Source organism: Cavia porcellus, unplaced genomic scaffold (genome assembly GCF_034190915.1).
Source record: "Cavia porcellus strain 051 isolate PalLab524CR breed Dunkin Hartley unplaced genomic scaffold, mCavPor4.1 scaffold_21, whole genome shotgun sequence".
NCBI lineage: Eukaryota > Metazoa > Chordata > Mammalia > Rodentia > Caviidae > Cavia > Cavia porcellus.
In genome coordinates this window covers 63864448-63886103 of record NW_026947504.1, presented here as the reverse complement: position 1 = coordinate 63886103, position 21656 = coordinate 63864448, and the positions used below count along the sequence as shown (strand labels likewise).

The window sequence follows — 21656 nt, the reverse complement described above, 5'->3', positions numbered from 1 at the left end:
ACCAGAGAAGTGGGTTGTTGCTATGACTACACCTGACCACATGGTTCAAGAGCTTTTGGGAATGACTTTTGAGAAGAATTTGGAAAGGTTGGGAGATGTCAACTGAAAGGGAAGAGTTGAAACACTTTAAACTGTTCTGCATGGGAGATTCTGGTCAGAGCTCAGAAGACCAGAAGACTGATAGAGTTTAAAGTTTTAAAAACATTTTGTTCATTTTTTGGCCTACATTTGAAGAGCTCCATTCTATTAGAACAGGCTCATCTTTTGCTAATGTCAGTTTCAAGTTTATACAATTTTCCAACACAGACTGATACCAACAGCTCTGTGAGGACCTTCCAGGCCCTTGGTCCTGGGCTAGTGCAGTCTGTCTTGTGCCGTGACTGCTGGCTCCTTCAATGGACTGAGCAATTACTAGGTCCACTAGCTCCTTAGTGCACTGGTGAAGATTCTTTGTATATTCTTCTGCTTCTAATTCTGTAAGCTTCTCTAATAAATCTCCTCTAGACTATTCTAGCCTCTAACCAATTTACACAGTAATCTCTAGTATCCTATTCTTGGAGATTCTTAATGTATTTTAAAAGCTGTAAGGGGTTCTGCCCAAAAAAATGCCTGATTTATATAGAATTTTCTTCCCTCTGTCTGCAAAAATGCATTAACGTATTCACACATCTCATAAAACCAACACTGAGCCCAATCTTACTGGGAATGTGTTATTATTGTTTAGTTCATCTGGAACATGATTTTGAGAGAATAAAAAAGGAACCCTCACTTGATGGGCCAGATTAACTAGCAAAGCAAATAGAGAGTGTGAGGTTCAAATGTTTGGACTTATGGAGGGATAATCACTTGCTACTGGGTAAATTAGCATTTTTGAGCATCCCTAATCCATTTGTAAAATGAGTATCACACGAGGTGCTCAGTGTAACTCACCAAAGTACTGCCAGCTGACTCAAAGTAACAAAATTTTATTTTCTCACAGTTCTGAAATCTACAAATCTGAAATCAAGTTGTCAGCAGAGCCATGATTCCTTTAAAGGCTCAAAGGACAAATCCTTTCTTACATTCTTTGGCTTCTGGTACTTACCAGAAATCCTTACCATTCCTTAGTTTGTAAACACATCATTCCAGTCTCTAGTTTGTTTGTTTGTTTTATCGGTACGAGGGATCGAACTCACGACTGCCTGCTTGCAAGGCAGGTGCTTACACCGCTGAGCTAAATCTCCAGCCCCCATTCCAGTCTCTTGACTGTCATCAGATAATGCCTTGCTCTATCTTTATGATATCTTCTCTTTCTATGTGTTTATATCTCCTCTTCTTTTAAGAAGTTTCATATTGGGTTTAAGGCTCACCTTACCCAAGATGACTTCATCTTAATATTACATCTGTACAGACCATATTTCCAAATAGGATGATTGTCTTCATTATTTTTCTCTCATTGTTGGGACAAAATAACTGATGCCCAAAATTTAAGGAAGGAAAGGTTTATTTGGCTCACACTTTGTGGAGGTTTCAGTTCATGAACAGCTGGCTCCAAGTCAGGGTGGCATAGCACAGGGGACAACAGTTCAAGGCAGCATAAGACAGCAGAGTAGTAGTCCCAGTAAAGATGGCGGATAGGTAACAGCAGGCTATAGAGTCTCCCTGAGATAGTCAACTTAGAATTCAACATAATACAGCACGGGGAGTCCCGAACAGAGGGAGATGAATCCTCTCGACCCAAGGTGAGAAGAACCAATCAAACATACAGTCTCGGTGCTACAATTGGAACAGCTAAAGGCTCAGGGCTCCCACTGCAGTGCCCAAACTCGCGCAGTGGCGACTTACTGAGCCGTCTGAAATCCCACCACTTGGACTCACTGGAAACGCACTTGCACTGAGGACGGGAGTCCACAAACCAAAAGGAGAACTGAGCTGGTGGGGAACCTGCATTGATCTGCGGTGACTGACTGGAATAAAAGCAATCCACAGAAAAAGGGGCTCCAACAGACAACATTCTGGGACCAGGCAGACTGGCGAGAATGAGGAGCTGCAGTGACTTCAGTCAGCTGCTCCCTTCTCAAGCAGGATTGGTGGGGAGCACTTGACCTGGGTCACGTCCCAGACTGAGACCCAATAGGCTAGGCCAAACCAAGTCCCTATGCCTGGCAGTGCACCATAATGCAGTGAAGCCCTCAGCAGGTGGACTGACCGGAGGGGAGGGCCCAACATAGGCTTCCCTGTTCAGTACCTCCATAATACACTGCAGTGGACAGGAACAACTAATCAGTGCACTTCAGACAAACTGTAACCAACAAAGAAAGAAACTGGAGCCTCCTATATACGCCTATATGGAAGGAATAAAAAATATGAGAAGAGGAAGCAACAAGAAAAAGTCCCTAGCCCTCAACCCAGAGAATATTGATCCAGGAAAGGTAAATGCAAAGGAGATTGAGGAGAGCAAACATGCAATATCAGACATGGCACCAGTGGACATAAAGCGATATCTTCAGGACCTCATAGACAAGTTCAAAAGTGAAGTATTTAACCAAGTAAAGCAGAATATAAATAGAATAATAAAAGAAATGCTAAGCACCTCTCAAGAAAAAAAAACAAATGGAAGAATGGAGGAACAAAAAAAAGGAGAGAATTGTTTGATGAAGAAAATAGAGAAAACACAGAATACAGGAAGCAGGTTCGAAGAGATTACCAGGAAATTTTAAACTCCATTGAAAGCTGGCAAACTGCTTGAAAGAAACTAAGGATAGATTATCCGAACTGGAGGACAGGTTTGCAATGTGGGATCATGAAAGGAAAAATTTCTTAAAAATAACAAGGAAACAAGCAGTAACAATACAAAGGCCAGAAGACAACAAGAGCATCTATAACTTAAGAATAAAGAACGTGAATGAAGAAACAGGGTTACAAACAAAGGAACTACAAAGGCTATTCACAGAAATAATCAAGGAAAACTTCCCAAACATAGGAAAAGAAAAAGATATTCATATGTATGAGGCATACAGAACTCCAGCCACCTACAACCAAAACAGAGCTACACCCAGGCATCTAATAATCAAGATCCCAGAAATCCAATATAAGAACAGAATATTAAAAGCTGCCAGAGACAAGAAACAGATTACTTACAAGGGAAAGCCCATCAGAATTACAGCAGACTTCTCAGCACAAACCATCAAATTGAGAAGAGTGTAGAGCGAAGTATTCCAAGGCTTGAAAGAAAATAACCTCCAGCCCAGATTGATGTACCCTGAAAAACTGTCCCTAGAAATTAATGGAAAAACAAGATGCTTCCAAGATAAAGAGAAACTGGGGGAATTTGCAGCCACCAATCTAACTCTACAGAGAATACTGCAGGATATTCTAAAGAGAGAGAAAAGCACCAGAATTCCAGGAACTGTGGCTGAGAGGTCCCAATGAATGGTGCAAAAATCAAAATGAAGAAGACAAACAGACAACTAATGACGGAAAAAGAGCACAACAGAAATGAGGCAGAGAAGGTTGGATATAATTTCTAATATAGATGGCCTAGATACACTAAATTAAGGGGAAAAAAAAAGAATTGCAGGCAGAGTGGATCAAGAGGTAAAGTCCACCAAGATGCTCTTAATAGAAAATATAATTAACCTTCGGGGCTGGAGATTTAGCTCAGTGGCATAAGCACCTGCCTTGCAAGCAGGTAGTCGTGAGTTCGATCCCCGGTACCGATAAAAAGGAAAAAGACAAAAAAAAAAAAAAAAAAAGAAAGAAAGAAAGAAAGAAAATATAATTAACCTGAAGAAGGGTATATGGACCGAAAATCAAATATGAGAAAACAGAACTCTATGTCATAGGGAACCAGAGAGTAATAGGGGCAACTGGACCAGTATTTATGGTTAGATTGAAAAGACAGGCTTTAATAAGTAAAGAAATACAACTAGAGATAAGTACAGGAGTGAGAAAGTTCAGAAACACTTAGGTAAATAGCAGGTTGCCTTCCCAATATAAAACTAAGGGTGTTGGGGAGACCCAAGAATGCACAGTACACCCTCGGGGAGTGAAAGGGGAGGAATAGTCTTTAAAAAAGACAGCAGGAGATATTGCTAGTAGTGTATCAGGAATTAAAACTCATATTACTTGCACCACTCAGCTTAGATAGAACTTATTCTGTCCCAGTTTGTATACAAGCACTAGATCTGAGGGCACAGACAGCTATCCCCAAAATATCAGGATATAGCACAGCAATCATCTTTAATTTCCTATTGACTTAATCCGATCCCTGTATAACTTATACTGTTAAATCATGACTGATCTTAGTTAAATCTGATTTGCTTGATTGCTGTTTGTTATTGACAGATTTTATTCAAAATTGTTATGGTTGATAGTATCAAGTCAGAGAGTATAGACAACTATACTGAAAATGACAATGATACACTATAATACCCATTCTGGTTTGATTACAACCTGTTTTTGTAGTTCTACATTACCTACAAAGTTGTATTTCTATTAATAATATTATATACTGATATATGCAATTATATTTTATCTGATGATATAGCCAATTCTATTGATGATAACAAGGGACTACTCAGTAACCATGGTAGAACTCCTTGTACAGCAGTCTTATATGTCTTTTAAGTTTTATGTGTTTATAGGAATATGTTTTGTTCTGTCCTGCTTTGTTCTGTTCCTCCCTCTAACATAGAAAGGATAGAAATACATGTTAAGACTCATGCTTGCATAAAACCTATAAGCAGTTTATGAGAACTGATCTTGTGACACATGATGAAATGAACAGATACTTTGAAGGAAAAAAAAGGCACCACAGGACCCAAAGCTGATTCCGGAGTGTCATGACGTGAAATCCAGCAATACTATTATTCTTTGTTCAGAGTGATTTTAGTCTGCTTTGGTTTGTTTAATCTCAACATTAATGAAGATATGGATAAATGTGTGTATGTTTAAGTGTATAGGATTGACAACCATAGTACTAAGACTTTTTAGATAGTTGAACAGAACTATTTGCTGTCTCCCTGTTTTAATTCCCATCTATATGTTCCACTTTTGTATCTTGAACAATATTTGTAAGAGGACAATATGTAAACATCAGCTAGTGATTTATTACTGTTTATTTTTTTCTTTGAAAGTATGTACTGTTTCTACCCGCTTTCTGTTTTGTACTGTCTTTCTTTAAATAAAATTTTAAAAATTTCTTGTACAATTAAAAACAAAAGACAACAAAAGTAGAAAGTAGCAGGAGCAGAAGTGGGGCGGGAGCAAGCTTCTTTACCTCCCTTATACTGCAGGCAGAACGCCCCGACCAGGTGGTGTGACACTCACATCTCTGTGCCCTCCTCTTGCACAGGATGAGGATTTCTGTGAAGTGAGGACCTTGGCCCGCTACTGAATTGCTTGGTTAAACTTCTCAAGCTGGCACATGTATCAGCCATTACAAGGACATTCATAGGTATCTAAGTTTCAACTCTGACGTATCATTTTGTGAAACATAATTAACCCCAAATATTTCATAGTGCTATTGTAAGGGTTGGGCACGTGACACTGAGCAAGTCCTGCACATGAGATGATGACAATAATTCACATTTACATTCACAAGATGTGTACAGAGTAGACTTCTTGATATTTTCTACAAAGACATACTCTACAGAAGCATTATTTGGGGCCGCTTTACACAAAATCTCATTGTTATATATCTCGCACTAGCCTCTGTTCTCTGTAAGATTAGCTGTTCTTTACTAAGCAATCGAACGTATCAGAAGAGCTGGCTATTTGCACATCACTTGCTACTATTCTTAGCTAGTGGTGGTTTTCATTAAAACAGCAAAATAATTAGAGAATAATCAAATTAGAACTATGTTTTAATGAAAACCTCTCAAGCATACTCCAACCTTTTATCCTGAGTTTATCCCTTCCAGGGAACCCTTTGATAGCCTGGATTTTAGAGCTAGGCTTCTGTTAGAATTTAAGGAACATTCATATCCAAGAGGCCAGAGAAGGATATGAAAAGTAGAAATGGGTTATATTCTTTGACTATGAAGACCACTATATATTTGATCTAAGGCTAAATGGAGCTTGTAAATTATAATGAGAAGGAAAGCTTGGGAGGATCAGGCAAATCTCGTTCTGGGATGCTGCCAGCTACAGATGTCTCTTATCATAGGTAGGACATAGAATCCATCAAGTATGACCACAGATAAGAGATCACAAAGAAAGTTGGTAATAAGTGGTTCATTGAGTAACTGAGGGGGGTCCGATAGTCCCATAACAGATTCCAGACACTGGGACTCCTCGAGCAGCTGGGGAGGAAAAAACTCATTGGGAAGGTCAGCTGCAGGGGAGAAGACCCTTATGACTGCGTCACAGTGCAAGCAGAGGATTTTGGACTTGAGAGAAGGCCTGGTCAGTGCAAGCAGGCCTGAGTCCTGAAAAGCATGGGTGCTAGAGATAGCCTTGGACACAGGGACTCAGACCAGGGATGCCCAAACAGATGTCTGTTTCCCTGAATGCACTGGGAACTGAATCTCAGACATAAGAAGCCCGGTTCTAGAATGCAGCACAATATCAGAAGTATTTCAGCATATGAGTAACTCTTCATTCTAGAATTGATTTGAATCCTCTAATGTCAGGGGCTTCTAGAAATGAAGTGGGGTGCTGTGAATGTGGTCGACCACTATCAAATAGCCCTACCTGCAGGGAAAGATATATAGAGAAGCTGGGAGCTTTGATACCAGCAGCATCTTGAAAAGTTAAAGAAAGAAAACTCACAAGCATCCTATTCAGAAACAGTATAGCTAAAGGCCACTGGTAAAAAGCAGGACCATTCCAGATTTAAAATTCCATTTACTTCACCATATTCTATTGAACAACCTTTAAAATATTTTGGTCATTCTTTTCTACACATGTAAAATTCACTTGACTATATCACACTGCAACATTTCACGTCACTGTCTTAAAAAATTAAGAACAAAAAGGCAAGGGGCGATCTGCCTGCTAGATACAACTATGAAAACCAACCAGACCAATTAAATATGTGACAGGAAACTGAGAAATATACAAAGAGGTAAATTCAAGGAAAACCGGGAAATACTTTGGCAGCAGCAGTTCCACTGTGTTAATGAGAAAGGACCAAACATCTACAGTTTAACGTGCCAAGAAAAGAATCTCCCACAGCTCTACTGGCAATTAAACAAAAAGAAACAGGGAACAGAAGCAACAGATGGAGATTATGTTGGGCTATGAAGGAAGCTGAATGCACTATGCGACCAGTTAAGAGGATGATATAGTTTATGAGGATGTTTTGAATGTTTCCATGACTATGGCAAAGCTGTAGTTACACAAAGCTTCACCGAAGTTACTTTTATCCTTAGTAAAAATATCTTTTGATGAATTTGCATGGCCTTGTTAGACCTTGTTGCAGAGTCCTCCCTCCCCCATGTATCCCCTCTGTTGATAGTGACTTTGTACCCAACGGTATGTTCAGACCTTAGACCTGTGTTCTACCTGAAAGAGCCTGCAAGACCCAGGGACTCGGACACATTGGCTTAGACACACAAAAGCCACCACTAGCTAAGAATAGTAGCAAGTGATGTGCAAATAGCCAGCTCTTCTGACACGATCAATCGCTTAGTAAAGAATGGTTAGTCTTCCAGAGAACAGAGGCTAGTGCGAGATATATCATCTTTATTAGGATTAACAATGAGATTTTGTGTAAAGTGGCCCCACGAAGGACGACAGCAGTATCTGCCCTACGAGAAGGCAAACTTGTTCATCTACTGTGCTAAGGTCCTCTCTGGTTGACCAGTAGGTGATGCTCTGAGCCTTTTGCTTGAGGATTGCTCCCTGGAACTTTAAACTTTCACACTGAGAGTCTCAAGGCCCTAGCTGTCTGATTGCATCAGCGACACTGATCATTTCTTTAAGCCACCTAATCTTGCCGTCCAAGAGTTCTGAGAAAATGTATTCCCCCTTCCAGCCCACCCAGCTCCAGCCACAGGTTCTCACTCATGCAGCAGTAAGCACTGTGGAGAGCTCTGTGTATGTAAAAACTCAATCTTCAGTAGCCCCTGGTATGCGTACTTGAGGATAGCTTCAGGTGCTCTTATTTGATCATTTCATAGATGAAAAGACAAAAATTCAGAGATGTGGACCAATGTGTGTGCCCAAGTGCCCTTTTCAGTTAGTGGCAGGATAGTACTTGAGCTCAGTTGTTATCTCTCAACTACAAAGCCGTTCTGTGAGCTACACACATATAGGCCCTGTGTATAGGAAACACATCTACAATACGTGAGAAACTCCAGGGTGCTGCATGACTTGCACATGTGAAAAGACAAATCTGTTAGACCAGAAGGGACATCAGAAAGAAATGTAGAGTGCTATGACAACGCATGGGGACTGGGTATAGTGGTACATACCTGTAATCCCAGTACTCTGGGATGCTGAAGCAGGAGGAGCGTAAGTTCAAGCCTGGCTTGGACAATGTAGTGAGACCCTGTCTCAAAATAAAAACTTTAAAAAAGAATGGGGGGGGGTAGTTCAGTGCAAAAGCCATGTGTTAAATCCCCAGGACTGTTGCGGGGGGGAGACAGAGGAGACAGACAGAGAGGGGGGAGAAGTAACCAGCTGCAGCAAACAAAAGCACGTTTCTTTGAGATTCTAAATACGGACAATTGTCTAAGGAGGAAGAGCATCAAGGATTCCAGGTAGAGAAACAGGATGCTGGAAGGCCACAGTGAAAGCATGGGGAGTCTGCAGAAGAGCGTGACCTTGTAGTCTAGGAGAGGCGCACAAAGGCACAAATGAGGCAGGAGAGAACTGTTCAAGACGGGCCTGTGCCCATGCTAAGGCGTTTGGGGTTTATCCTTAAGGCAAGGGATCCCCCAAATTGGGAATGTGAGGAGAAGATCTGCATTTTAGAGTTGATTCTGGCAGTAAGTGGGGGAGGAAAGCCTGGGTTCAGAGGAGTGTCAGCGCAGCTCAGGGAGGCAAGCAGACCTAGGTGGGATCAAGGGGACTGTATGTGGGAAGCATGAAAAAGAGGAGACAGGGCCCCGTCAGTTATGTTGAGAGGAAAGTGGTGTCTTTCATTAATAAACGGAACAAATAAGAAAGATACCATGTATGCTCAGTTTGGGGCATTTTAAAAGTGAGACATTTATAAAAAAAAAGACAAATGGAATTTTCCCACTGCAGTCTAGAACTAGGAATGTAAACTCATCCAGCTTGCTGGATTTAGGGCTTGATGAAGCAGCGGAGAGGATGAGGTCACACAGGGACAGAAAGAAAGAGGACAGAGGGCTAAGAATAGGACCTTGGGAAAATATCAACCGTTAGGAGACAGGCAGAGAAAACAGTGGCCTGGAAGGAATAACAATGGCCAAGTGGTCAGAGATACACCGAGAGCACAATGCCGAACTGCTTTAAGAAGGTGGGTGTGGCTGGTTGGGACAAACTACAGAAGGAGATACAGCAACAAGGAATTTATCAAAATCAAATTCCAGGAAAATAGAGAGGTAAGCAGCAGAGAAAGAGCCTCTCCAAGGTTTTGTGTGCAGACACTGGAATATAGCAACCCAAAGAAGAGGAGGAGGAGAATGGAGCTCCAGGACCCAGGAAGGATCTGCGTGAGAACTGAAGCCCACGGGGAGGGCAAAGATGGAGACTTCAGTGATGCTACAGAAGGTGGCCGTCAGTGCTTCCTCCCTGAGCCTGGTCTCCTGGTGTGGGACGGGCAGCTCAAACCTGCACACTTAGAGTGACAATGGTGGGCTCAGAGGCCTGCACGGACAAATGCACTGGTGGAATGGAGCAGTGGGTGCCGTGGACTGCAGTGACTCGTAAATTCTTTTTGGGTCCAGACATTCCAAAGGAGAAGGTGATTGACTGGTAGCAGTCTTAGAGAGGGGCCAACTGAGCTCAGAACTCAGAACAGCTCCGGCTGTCTCCCTCTGGCAGCTCCCAGTGTCAGAGTGAATGTGCTAAGCTCAAGATAGCAGGAGGTCAGGGAGCTGGTTCAAGCTAGCAGGAGGCACACAAAGTGTTACAGGCCGCTGGAATTAGGTTCCAGCCTCAGCCAGAAACCAGCCTGAACGTCAGTGGAACTAAAAGTGCGTGCTTGCTGGAATTATGCACTCTCCTGCCATAAAACTACAGCTGGCTTGCTGGAAATAATTAACTCAGTTACGGACTCGGTCTGTCCATATTATGTACCTGACAGCAGAGACACGCCTTGAAGTGGAACTTTTTAATTTTCTTCTTCGCTTTCTTTCTTGTTTTAGTTTTAATTTTTTTCTTGATTGTTCTTGGTTTTTTTTTTTTTGAGTGTGAACAAGGTTTCTAGTTTTTTGTTATTATTGTATTCTGCTCCTGTTTTTATATGTTCCTTATTCCGTCATCGGTTTACCAAAATTTGTATAATTTCCTTTGTCCTTCAACCTTGCTTCTAATCTCTTCCTCTTCTATTTTTTTCACTGTAACCTCTTTTAAATTTTCTCTGCTCAGGGTAGAATCATCATATTGACCCAAAGATATAATAGATATTGGGAAATAAGAAAATGTTCAAATGAGAAGAGGAAACAGGGGGAGGAGGAAAGAAAGAAGGGATACACATCAAAAAAAGAATAGAAGGGGAAAACTAAAAGTTTTTGTAAATAAAAATGGGTAGGGTTGAAGGGAGGGAGGAGGAATGGGACAAAATCAAGAAGCATGGCATGCTAGTGCAGGTACAGATTTCCTATGATGAATTATACACTGTATATCTCTAAAAATGTACTGATTGATAGCAATTTAAAAAGAAAAGTATCAGATATAGGACAGATTGAAAACCCAGTGTCAGGAAGCTGACAAAGGAGCAAGCAACAGGTGACAGAAAAATCACAGTAAAGGGAGAGAATGCTTGCACATTCTGTGGGTGCTGCAATGCTGGTTACTGAACAATATTCGAGGCAGGGAATTACCTGGAGAACCTTGATTCTCTCCCTCATGTGGCTTCAGGCTTTCCTAGCTTCATCATTCTTTCCTCTTCAAAGACCAGATCTGATCCATGATATAGAGGAATGTACAGAAAATGGACCCGTATCTGTGAGAAATATGTTCCAAGACCCTTCTGAATCTATGAATAGTTCTGAGTTCTCTATTTTTTCCCCATGTTATGATTTGTGTCTGTATGTTTCCCCAAAGCCTCATGCAGTCTTGGGGGCAGGTTTCTAGAGTTTGTGATTGATTCATGGTCCAATGCTTGGATTATGGGTGTGAGTGCTACACCCACCCTACGTTGGGTAGCCTACATATAATATAAGGGACAGAAAGAGTCTTCTCCCTGCATTCCTCCTTTTTTGCTCCCGTTGCTTTTGCCATCTTCCATACCATAAACTGTTGGTCTTCTGCCACACCATCCTACCTTGGAGCTGGCAGATTATGGACTGAAACCTCCACAAACTTTGAGCTAAATAAAACTTTCCTTCTCTGATGTTGAACGTTTAGTATTTTGTCTCGGCAATGAGAGAAAAATAACCAACATATCCCATATGCTCACAGGATTGTCACATAACACCAGAGTTCATTTTTCTTTCCATCTTTTGTGCCTGGCCCACATCTGCATGCCTACTCTTATACTTTGGTGTTATTATTCATTAAAACAAGGACTATTTGAATTCAAGAACTACAATATCAATACCAAGGTTGTCAATCTGATAGCAGAAACAACTAGTAAATGACTTATAAGAAAGTAGTGCATACAGCATGGATATGTTAGACAAAGAGATGATTCACAACTTGGGTGAGATGGAGTAGAACAGTGTGAGATTCCTTCATACTATTCATTATGGCACAGAATTTAAAACATTATTTCTGGAATTTTCCATTTAATTTTTTGCCAAGGATAAGGAATACTATTAAACATTGTACTACAGTGACATGTGTATTGCACTGAGCATGAAGAGCCCTTTCTGTTGGCATGTGAGCAAAGTCAGTATTGCGCCAGCCTCCAAGCATCGGAAAACAGTGCACATGGGGCCTTGCACATGCTCAGGAAGGAGTAGCAGTGCCAGGTGATGACACCACCACCTGGAACACATCAGCCCTGACTCATTTAAGCTTTCTCATGGCCTTCAGTGTACTGGCAAGTTGATTAGGCTGGCTGTGAGTTTTAATACCTTTGTATTTATTAACACAAGGTAAGGGAAATATACTCAGATGTCTTTTTCAGAGCAGGCTAAAAGCTACTGGTCAGTGGAATAGTTTCTCCTTGTGCTGGTGGCCAGCAAACTTCAACTGGCACTTTGTGATGGATAGGTGGGTGTGGGGTTGCAGTTTGGGCACTTGGTCTTTTAATAGTTTGCTCCCACTGATCTACTTGAAATAGAGTCGCTCTGTCCTGACTTTCAGCCTGCTCACTTCCTAGTGTGACTCTCACTTTCTAAGGTTTAGCTTCCTCATCTTTAAAATAAAGCCAGTCATACCCCCCCCCAAAAAAAACAGACTTGGGGACTGGGGATTTAGCTCAGTGACATAAGCACCTGCCCGTCAAGTGCAAGTGCATGAGTTCAATCCCCAGTACCAAAAAGTTAACTAATTAAAATAAAATAAAATGAAGACAGTCTCTCAAAATTATTTTGGATTTTCAGTGAAACACTATGATTGCTCTGCATGACAAGTGTTTGACCAAATGCTAGTTTCCTCTCCTCCTAATCCCATGCCTTGCTCAAATTCTGTCTTCTTTCTTGTTCTTTTGCACCTAAACTCCCCGAATGAGCAGAACCACCATTACCACTTTTTTCCCAGCTTCCTCTACCTAATGTGCCCAGGAGGTCTGCCCCACCCCGCCTCAGAGAGGATCCTCTTCTGGATCTCACACGACTCAGACAAAGTCATCTGTTCCTGCTCCACAGCTTTCTCATTTCTCAAACTTTCTTCTTGCTCAGCCTGTGATTACCCGCACATCTTTGAAACCCACTCCTTCTCTGACTTCTAAGGCCTCGTGGTTTTATCTATTTCCACCTGCTCGCCCTTCTGAATATGCCGACAGTTATTCAACTTGGTGTGGGTGCCTACCGAACCACAGTGCTGTGTTTAGTTACTGCCCTCTGTGTTCCCTGGGGGACCCGATCACCCTGGAGACTTTCCACTGTTCCTCTACCTCCCAAATGTCCATTTGACATTCGTTTTATAGTTTGCAAAGAATTTTCTTGACAGTTATCTCATTTGACTGTTTAGATGTCTTCTCAGATGGACTGAATTGACATCATAACTTCAATTGTACAAATAAACAAAAAAGTTGACTTTTCTTTAAGAAGTCAACTTGCACTACATCCCTACATTTTAGTTACCTACAAGATACTCTTACTTTGATGATTCTTCCTCAATTTCAAACCCCATCTCAACTCATCTTGCTTTTCAAACAGATCCCTGACCACATTCTTCTTGCTTTTCAGCTTACATCTCTAATCAACTGGTAGAGTTTCCACCATTGTTTTTAGATGATGTGTCTTGAATTTTGTCCTTAATCTACGTGTACAATGTGACCATAGTTGGACACTGTCAGTTGATAGCCAGAGAGTATAAGCAATAGATTATTAGATTTAACCATCGTTAGATTTAATGGCATAAAATGCATTTTCATTTCACTGCAAGCCAATAACTACCATGCCAAACTCAAGTTCCTCAACCAAAAAATGTAAGGATTGACTCAGTCGTGGCTATCTATATTGCCACATAAGACAGTCATCACCAACCAACTTTCATATGTGAGAGCCACACCATGCAGTGGTGGAAGGCAGGAGGAGCACTGAAATCTGGGTCCCATTCTGGGTCCCATTTCCTAATGGAGTGACCTTAAACAGACACAACTCCTAGCTCTTTAAGGAAGTTTATCTATAGAATGGGGATAGTGAAGCCTCTGACTCGTATCTCAAGAAGGTTGTGAGAGGAGTAAATGCAGTCATACATGTCAGAGCGCTTTGAAGACTGTGGAGATGGCTTTATTGTAGATATTTAACTGCTCCTCCATACCAGGCACGAAAGACCTGGCTTATGTGTCTTTCACATCACTCTCTGGTCTCTGCCCTGCCCCTCTTCCCCAACCTGCACAGTACCCAACTCTTGTCAGGTAAAATGTTTCAACAGCTGCATCACCTCCCACATATCACCTCACCAAAATGATGCTTCCTACAGGCCTCTCCTTTTTGTTTTCAATACAGCTTCAGATTAGTTCCTCATGTGCTTTGGTAGTTGTGTGTTATGCAGCTGCATCACAGCAATCTCTCTACATTATCAGTACTGCAACAGGAAGGAACAGTCTTCGGATTTCACATACCCTGTTTGCCAAGCATACATCTGCGGGAAATTAGTAAACTCACCATCAATAAAGCATAAGTGTTACCATAACATGCATTAAACCACATGTGGTAGACACAAACGATATGATTTGGTGTATTTGCAGCCCCATTAGGCTTCTCTTTCTTCTGGCTTATGTCTAACCACCCGGTAGCTGCAGCTGTGAATTCTCCACAGTAATAGGCTTCTGCTTTACTAATGCAGCCTGCCATTCACAATGATTCTTGCAGTGATGCCTTTCATTTGACCTCAAAACTTAAGAGCATAACTGGAATTTTAGCCCCCAGAGCTACTGAATATTGTAGGATTGCAAATAGGACTTTTTTTTTATAGTTCATAGAAGTGGTCAGAGGAGAGAGCTGGAAAATGAAGAGCCATCTGCCACTTACTAGCTGTAGGGTGTGGGGCAAGTTGCGTGTCTTCTGAGCCTCACTTCTCTCTCTATAAGTGGCACAATGAATGTGACATCCACATGGGGTGAGAGCTCAATAATCTTAACTATTCCTGTTGGAATTAAAATTTGGGGCTCAGGAAAAGTACTAGAGAGGGTGTTTCTCAGAACATTATAGAAAACGAAAAGCAATTGCTGAGAAATGATTAGGACTTTGAAAGTCAAAAGGCATGGCATTGGTTGCTCTCAGTTCTCCAGAAATATTAGGAAAGAAAACCAAGGAAGATCACAACTTCAAGATTTGAATCCATAGTTTTTCACTTACTACCTCAGTGATTTTGGGCAGGTGGTTTTTCTCTCTCGCTTGCTTTTTATGCTTCAGCTCCTTTTCAGTGAAAAGCTAATAACAGCAGTCCATATTCCACAGAGTTCTTGGAATTCATCAACTATGAACGATACTTGGGCTAGAGGAGAGACCATAGAGAGCACCACATTAAATGTCAACTGTTGTTATTGCAAATGCCCCCAGAATTACTCCATTGAAGAGAGAATACAACTCTGGAGTAGAAGATTCCACAACATGTATGTCTTTTAAAACCCCAGATAGTCCAGAAATATGAACTAATGTGGCAATCAAAACAGGGAAGTTTCATTGAGAGTCTGTTATTACTAACCCAAAGCTTTGTCGTAATAGGCCCAAATCATCACATCAGAAATGCAAATCTTTGTAGACCTTCCTGGTCTATTTAGAAATGGCCTTGCACTTTCAATTTTCCCCCAAAGGGTTAAAATGAATTAAATTCTTGTAAATTGAAGCAAAAACAGAGATTTTAAAAAACAACTGAGATGGCCGTATCCTTAGAATGCGGAGCTGAGTTGGCCTCAGTAGGTGGGAAGAAGGGAGTGAAGGACGCGGAGTCCTATTTCCGTGGACTCAGCGTCTTGGAGAGTTCTGCTGCTCCGTTCTTCCTCCACGTTGTCACCCACAAAGTGCTTTAAAGTACAAGCTACTTAACGGCCCACCAGGCTAACAGTGACCTTTGCACTCACCTTTTGGATCCCAAGCAAAACACTTTGGCTCATCTTGGAGTTTATTCAAAAGAAATCTGGGGCTTTGCTTATGGGATTACATAGCTCTCTGGCATAGCTGAATCTCCTAGCAGTCTCTAAAGCCATTCAGTTATCCATAGAGGGAAGATCACAGCAAACCCTCTAAGAGGAACGAGATAGTGTTCATGTGCAATCGCCACAAAGACCAGGGTTTCTGCAGGATACCAAATGCACTGGGAATTTTCCTCTTTTGTAATTGCCTAATCTAATTGGTTCTTTTATAAGTCAAATTTTTATTCCCACTTTCCCATGTCTCCCCAGACTGCTCAAGAATTCAGTGAGATTTGAGGGGCGGGTGTTGGAGAGGTTGGTAGACACTGCTCACTATTTGTCTGCCTGGCCTTCTTTCTGAGGAATTCTACGTTCCAGAATGTTCAGGAAAAGTTCAAAACATCCCCCAGATAACTTCTGCTTTTCATTATCTTTGTTTCCTGTTTTAGTTCTAGAAACCAGACATGCAACATGTGTCATATGCTGTTTTCTAGGTAGAACATTTTCTTGAAATCATAGTAGTTGGACTGGTAGTTTAACAATAGCTGTTTTTCTTATATCTTTTGCTGATACATTTTCTCCTCCGTTTCCTTTGCTGGTCAGTTTGCACATTCTACCTGAGTTCCTTTCTTGAGAATTTTCCTGTGTAAGAAGATACCTATAGTTTAAGTACCTTTGTAGAAAACATTTGTTTTTTAAATTGAAGTTTTTCATGATTTTATTCTTTCATTTTATTTTGAGGGGTGAATACTTCCAAGTGATCCCCAAGGATGTTACAAGATTTGAGGTTGTCTGGCTAGATGCATCTGACTGGGAAAACTTCTGGCACTTAAGACACCTAGAGCATGGCATTGTCTCTGAAAGCCTTCATCCAGCCTCTGTCTTTATTCAACCCCCGTGTTGTTTTCTAGAATATTTTCCCCAACCTAGCTCTTCTTTCACGTTCAGCCACTACAGTAAACAAACAGAAATCCATCCAGAGAAAATGTTGATTGCATTTTCTGCATTCATTGAAGCCACAATTTCATTCTTTTGAAAAAAAATACTTTGAGTAACTTCTGCATTCTCTCTGCCTCAACTCTCCTTGGTTACTATAATATATATCCTTCTGATGCTACATATTTAATTTTAATAGAAATTCACGTTTTCTGTCATTTTCCAAAGTGTTTCATCAGTATATTAAAACAGATTGGAGGTATCTGTTAGTAATCCAATGTCTGATCTAAATACACTCAGAATTATTCTGCAATTGAGTCTCTGATCCCCAAGACACAAAAGAAAGATCAGAAGATCAGCAAGAGCTGGTTCAGAAGCTGTCATCTTTCAGATATGGTTTAATTTAAATGCCCCTCATTGTAACTGAAGGCTCTGAGTACACAGTGGTAGCTCTGGGAGTTGCTGTGAACACTGAAATGTAGTCCTTCAGAGTGGTTGCAGGTGTCCGTGGAGGTGTCCTGCTCAGGCTCAAGTAGCTACTTGCTCTGACACATGAGTTAACAACATACTGTGACTCAAAATATTTCCCTTCATTTCAAGCATGCTTATTCCATTTTTCTTGCTACTTTCTGAAGTAATTTTGGGACTACACTTTTTTTAGTATCTTCAGTTACATTCTCATGGCTGCCTCAATATCCGGAATCAATTCAAAATGTTTGCAGGATTATTTTGACTTTGAGGAACAGTCAGAAGTCATGTGATGGAAGAGCTGGTAAATAAGGTGGACAAGGACACGGGACAATGTTTGGTGAGCCTGCATTTCTTTTGGCCGGCAAGCAGCGGCGGCAAGACTCACTGTATGTTTGTCACACCTATAAAGACACTCATGAAAGAGAACTTCCCTAACTGCTTCAGAAAGTGGCGAGAATGATGGCACGCACGTGTCTGGAGGTGGGGGAGTATTTGCAAGGGGATTATGACAGTGTGTTGCTCCTGAAACGAATTCTTGTAAGTTAAATATTCACTTTTTATTTCAATCGCATCTCATACTTTGAGCTCCAGTTCATCACATAGCTGTCTTTGACTCAATCTCAGGTTTCTTTCTAATACTACCCCTTCCAGAGGAAGCCTTCTACAACCCTCCAGATCATGGTAGCCCCCTGGGTTTCCACGTACCCTGCCCGTCACCCCTAGAGACAGCAGTTCCTTCCCTTCTACCTACAACACTGAGTTCACCCACTGCAGTCGGGAACGTTTCTCTGGTCTGCTTCTGAAGCCCAGAGCTTAGTGTGCATAAGCTTTTACTCAGATAAATGACCACTCAATGAGCTAATAAAGCCGTTATATAACCCACTCCTTTTATGCCTCTCCATAAATATTTCCTAGGACCTTTCTCAATGGTCTTTTACAATGAAATACTGTTAGTAGTTTTTCCATAAGTTTTCTGTCCCTATAATGCAAATCTGAAGTCTAGGAAGAGAAATACAGGGATGAGGACATGAGAGCAAGAGGCAGCCACAAAATGTACCCGAACGGTGCTCTGTGCCTGCAAGAGGCAGCAGCACTATTTACGTCTCTGAGGCTAGCGAATTGTCTGATTGTGTGCTAACACATCCCAAGTAGGAATTTGTACCTATTACAGCTAACAAGGGGAGCCATCTTCAGATTTCTCAGAGAATATACCAGAGAGCAGAGTTATTAAGGTGAGACTTGAAATAAAAAGAAATCAATTTATTTTAACCAACTATCACAATCTGTGATAGTTTCAAGGACTCTAGATTTTTTTTTTCTATACTAGAGGCTCAACTGAGATAAAAATGCTGTCTCTACAGGCTAGCGGGAGGAGACTCCTATGGGAAATGCTATTTTTTCAAGCTAAAAATAATCTTGTTTTAATAGCATGCAGCAGAGAAAGTGAGAGTGGCCAGGGTTCTTTTAATCTCCTGGCTTATTTAACGTTTACATTTCCAGAGTGAAGAGGTCCCCTCCTCTCCTCTCCTCCTCCTCCTCTATTCCTTCCCTTTCTCCTCTTCATTCCTTTCTGTCCTTCCTTCCTCGTCTTTGTAGAGTCTGTCCCCTACTTTTTCTTTTTTCCTCTTCTTTTTTTTTTTTTTTTTTTTTTGGTACCAGGGATCAATCTCAACCTCACACTTGCCAAGCAGATGCTTGTGCCATTGAGCTAAGTCTCCCACCCTTCCCCTGGTTCTTTAAAGTCTCTCTCTCCTGCAAGGACGTTGGACTTTCTACTAAAGATGAAAAAGTTCTGTGTCTGGCCTCGCTTTTCCTAAGGTCACGTCCGACTTTGGAATTCTTTATTTTCAGTTTATTAGTCAGACCCTCATCAGGGATTCTTCCATTAATAACTGGATTTCACCTTCAAGGGAGCCAGGCTCTACTGCTACCAAGGTATCTGCCCAGGAGAGGAGGTTTTCATCTGGAAAAGGGCCAACTAGAAAGGCAAAAACAATTCTGCTTAATTTATTTTATATTTATATTACATGGGCTGGGGACTTAGCTCAGTGGTGTAATCGCCTGCCTGGCCTGTGTGAGGTCATGAGTTCGATCCCCGGTACCAAAAATAAATAAATAAATATTTATATTACACGAGTATGAGTGTTTGTGGTTAAGAAAACAAGGTAATAGAAATGGAAATAAATTTAAATTATAAACTTTACCACCAACCAAATTTATCTAAACTTTTTTGCATATGCATAATCTTTGTTCAAATCCATAAAAATATTTTTAAACCAGAATGGGTACATATTATGATGTTGTTTGAATCTAGTTTGTCACTGTGTCACAAGTCACTTTCTTTTACAAGAAATAAATGCCAATGTCATTATTTAATTAGCTGAAGATTGTCCAATTATGTAGTCCTCACAAAATTTGTTTAATCAACTTCTTGTAATCACTATTATTCAAATTGTAGGGAAGAGATTATATTATATGGAGCCCTGTGCTCCATCAGATTTGACCAGTACTGGCTTCAGCTTGGGAAAGGTCTTATGTTGTCCGGGCTTCATATTTACCATTTAAAGTAAGAATTATATCTTTCAGAGCTTGAGGCTTCCACAGAGATCAAATGAACATGTGTGAGACATATTTCTAAGTAGCAAAGTACTAAGCAAATGTTTCTGTTCATCAAAGATAACAAATAGATGCTCTCCCCATGGAATGAAAACAAGAAAAAAATTGTAATTAATGCACTACTGATCAAGTTAGTTTGAATGAAAGTAAGAACATTCCTGTGTAGGATAAGAATACAAAGCAACTGCTTTAACTTGGTTTAGAAATTTTTTTGTGTGTTCTCAATTCTTGAAGGAAGAAGCAAGGATGCAGCCCTTGCATAAGTTTTATCCAGCGTTCCATATGAGGACCATGGAAAGTAAGTATCATTTCTGTGATGCTCCTAGAAAGCCAGGACAAGGCACCTCCTGTCTCAAAACCAAATCCTGTCTGTCTTTGCTGTGCCCATGTTGTGTTTGTGATTGGTCAGCTATTAAATACCTGCTCAATGCTTGATCTTAAAAAAAATTTCAAAAGAAAAGAAGAAGATTGAGCTGCCTTGGCAGATACTAGGCTTAATTTTGACACATTTAGAACATTCTAGACCTTTCAGTTCTCTCACTAACTTTCACAGCAATAAAAACAAATCCACTTCCTTAAAACATTAGCAAACTGTAACCCTGAAATAGATTGTCTTCTAAGGGTTTATGTGGTTGAGGAAGGCGACAGAAATTTCTAAGTGTCATATGAATTCCACAAATTAACCCTATAATTTGCACGACTTCTGTAATATTGAAAGGGAAGTCTGTGGGGGTAAAATAAAACCAGGGTATGAAAACTAAGAAAGATGTTATATGTTCAAAAATAGAAGAATGCTTGGGTATGGTAAATCTCAAAGCAATTTTATGCAGCAACTTAAAATTATGATTATGAAGTATTCATAGCAACATGGATAAAAACATAAGCTGTGATGGAAGAAATGGATATAAACTTCTCTGTACTGTATGGATACAACTATGAAAATCAAACTAAAATTATATGCATGCAGACACACACACAGATGTGCACACACACGTGCGCACACACACACATACACGCACACATACACGCACATGCACAGAAAGAAAATACCTCCAAAAAAGCCAGTAAGACCTGTCTCAGTTGTGGTTTTTACTTGCTTCTACTTTTTTGAGCCATCTCAATATTTTGCAAGTACCACATATGTGGTAGAAAAATATTTATAGAACAATATAAGCTTTCTTTCCACAGATTATTCTTCTGACTGTGAAGCAAAAAGGCATAATTCTCAACAATTCTTGAAAGTTAAAGTGCCCACCTGTAGGTTCCTGCCCTTCAGATGCTGTGGCTTCTGTCCCTTCTAGCTCTCTTGTCTTTCTCCTTCAAATAATTCAGCTTGCTCATTTAAAAGCAACGTAAATCAACAAATTATATTGTCTGAACAGTGTTAGCCAATAGCAAGAAAAGAAGGAACTTTGATCAGCACTGGTAACCTTTTTTTTTTTGCTGTTGCTGTGGGGGTTGGTGCTGGCTTCCTTGTTAAGAAGGGTGGAGGACTTTCAGTTAGGGACAATCTCTAAAGGAAAAGGCTCTGAGATGAGCTGCCCTGCCCTTGCATGCCTGGTTTTTGCTGTTGTCATTTTGGCTTTTTAGCAGCATCTTTCACGTGAGATGGATGCGACATGATGGGCTAAATCAAGGGGTTTTAAGTGGCTTTTAGTTCTAAATGATTTCTGATTCCACCATGAGGGTAACAACGGCAGCAGCACTGTCCGTGCCCAGTTTTGGGGAGATGTTTAGAGGGCTCCCTGCTCCTCAGTGCTTTCTCACCTGCACCAGAGAGAAGCTTTACTCATTGTGCTGAGACCTCTCCACAAAGTCGTCCGTG

General features: G+C 40.8%; 1 protein-coding gene across 1 annotated transcript in view; it reads right to left on the bottom strand.

Annotated features, from left to right (window-relative positions):
- Cysltr2 (cysteinyl leukotriene receptor 2) overlaps positions 1-21224 on the bottom strand; it is a gene marked incomplete at its 5' end in the record, with an annotated part of 30844 nt that extends 9620 nt beyond the window's left edge. Inside the window, 2 exon segments of the mRNA NM_001173126.1 lie at positions 15036-15171; positions 21087-21224.
- Positions 21225-21656: the final 432 nt, after the last annotated feature.